We start from the raw sequence: 2,886 nt of genomic DNA on the forward strand, positions 1-2,886 counted from the left end.
TAAAGATTTCATGAGATGCGATGACACGCTGGTTTAATGTTTAACACGCTGATTTATGTTTAACACGTGTATCAGTGACCAACATGCCCCAAATTCATGACACTAACTTTATTTATAAATTAAAGTTAGTGTCATGAATTTTAAAAAAAATATCTAAGGTTAAACAACCCTTGAAATGCCTTAGAGAAAACGCAACATTGATTTGAAACTGTTTTGGCATTACAAATAATAGTTTGTGGAGGGGGCAGTATGGTTCCAATCCAAGCATCTGAACACCTGAGGTCTGTATTTATTAACTGAACATCTAATATCCAGAAGTCCAGCATTGTATTTATTTAATCTCACACTTGTTTTACAAAGAGAGAAGACACTGGACATGTGGTTATTAGATATAATCTGTTATACTGTTGCTCATGTGGCAAGGGAATGTTATTTTAATGAAGAAACAAACATAGTGAATTACTATAACAGTTATTACCACATAGTAATAACATAACAACACTTGTTATGGTGGATAACATAGCTGCTGGAAATGTGTGTTTATTTCAGGTCAAGATGAAATTTGAACAAGGTATCCTCTTGTCTGTTGTTTCATTGGTGGTTTGATTATGTATCATTTTTGGAGTTTTGTGTTTATTTTTATTTTTATCTTTAGACTTTACATTCTGACCTGGTTGTGACAAAGTATTCAATGTACATAACTATAAATCAAATATGTATACTACAGTTATGTTAAGATTTGAACTCTTCAGACTATACAGAGACATCTCGTATGTGCCTGTGGTATATCTATCTACAGTACTTTCTGATGGGAAGCCCTTAGTACTTTGCTTTGCCATCATGTTGTTTATGAACATTTGACAATTCCCACAAACACTGTACTGGGCTCAAAAAACACTCTTGAGTGCCAAACAGGGCACAGCAGTGTTGAAGATATTTAGGAAATGTCCCAGAGACAGTCTATGTGAGAAATGAATATGCTTTATCTCACAGTTTTCTCATAATTACAGAATCATTCCTGTATTTTATTTATTTTATTTGTATTCTTGGTCTAACTTGTATTCACAGTTTTTACCTACAGGTTGGTTCACAGAAGAGATGCTGTGTTTTATGCTCATATCTTGTGTTTTATGTTCTTCACAACCGCACCTTTTCTAGTATGTGCAAAACAGGACATTGTTTACTCAAAGGGGCATTGTATTCTCAAAGTTGTAATGTGAGGAGCATCTGTGAGAAAGGTTCTTCATAGATGCAGTAGTAGAATAGGGAAGTAAGGGAAAATTATCTGAATATGTGAGAGATTATTTGCATTTGTGTGTAAGTAGCAGCTAGCAGATGGGAATGTAACTGAGTGAATGTAATTGCTTTGTTCTGCTCCTTTCTTGCAAGAAAATGAATCTCAAAAAGACAGTTTGGTCTGCCATTCTCTTTATTGCTTACCTCAGGGTTTTTGCCACAAGTCCACAAGTCGGCGGACAAGCGTCTTCATCAGCTGACAGATCGGGAGGGAGAAGCTCTTTCTTCAACGCTCAGCACCATGTGCTACTGGAGTCGCTGCCTGTCATCCTCACTTTCCACCACCTGAACACTGTTTTGATGAGTCCAAAATTTGTTCTGTCTGATTTCAGGTTACATTTATTAAAATTGCCAGGGATGAATTAGGGGAAACACAAGGAGGTTCCTAAACTTTTGAATGATCCTCTTCATGAAACTTCTACCACAGTAGCTCTTGAATCATCTGTAGGACCTGTTATGTTTAGACTGCTTCTCTCTGATAGATCTATCTCAATTATCTCCTTTATTCAAGTAAAAGTAAGAAAGTACGGGGTCTGAAATGTACTTAAGTAAAAAAGTAAAAATGTTTTTTTTTGTTTTGTTTTGAAAATAATATTAATACCAAAGATGACTAAAATATTACTTTCACCAATATTATCTACCTGGATACTCTGCCAAACTGAAAGGGCTCTGCCAATGACCTCTGCCTGAGGATCAGGTTTCTGGGTCTGTCGGGACCAGGGGGTGGGGGATTTCTCTCCCCCTTTCTCCGTTTCTGTAACTCACTGTTTTCTTTGGCATGATTTTTCATATGATTGTATAAGTCTGTCACATTGCCACTGTGTCCTACAGCCTTTCTTACAAATTGTACAGCTTGCTGTTGTTTCATTATCTGCCATAAACTATAGCCACATGGAGCTCCTCTTCCTCTTATCCATGTTTCTGCTGTCTCTGTGCTGCTGGCCGCCTGCTTGCTTGTTTGCCTGGTGCCGCTGAGTCACGTGACGGTACAACATCAAAACACAAGAGTGTGGAGGATGAACAAGGTTTTTGCTCTGCGCTGTGACAGGACCAGCACTTACACACCTGCACAGACATGTCTGCTCTTTGATGAAACAGAAGCAACACAATGAATGTAAAACGTAAGTAACGATCCCATCACTCCAGTATCGATCAATGCCAATACCAACATTGGTTTCGATACTATCGATATTTGGATCGATCCGCCTACCCCTACTGCCTTCTTTCATTTGCGCAACATTGCCAAAATTAGGAACACGCTGTCTCAAAATGATGCAGAAAAACTAGTTCATGCGTTTTTGTTACCTCAAGGCTAGATTAGTGTAACTCATTATTATCAGGATCTCCCAGTATCTCCATAAAAAGCCTCCAGTTAATCCAGAATGCTGCAGCCAGAGTCCTGACAGGAACTAGCAAGAGAGATCATATTTCTCCTATATTGGCTTCTCTTCATTGGCTCCCTGTAAAATATAGAACAGAATTTAAAATCCTTCTTCTCACATACAAATCCTTTCATGATCAAGCTCCTTCATACCTTAAAGACCTCATAGTACCATATTATCCCAATAGACCACTTCGCTCTCAGAGTGC

The sequence above is a fragment of the Mastacembelus armatus genome, chromosome 12 (genome assembly GCF_900324485.2).
Source record: "Mastacembelus armatus chromosome 12, fMasArm1.2, whole genome shotgun sequence".
Lineage (NCBI taxonomy): Eukaryota > Metazoa > Chordata > Actinopteri > Synbranchiformes > Mastacembelidae > Mastacembelus > Mastacembelus armatus.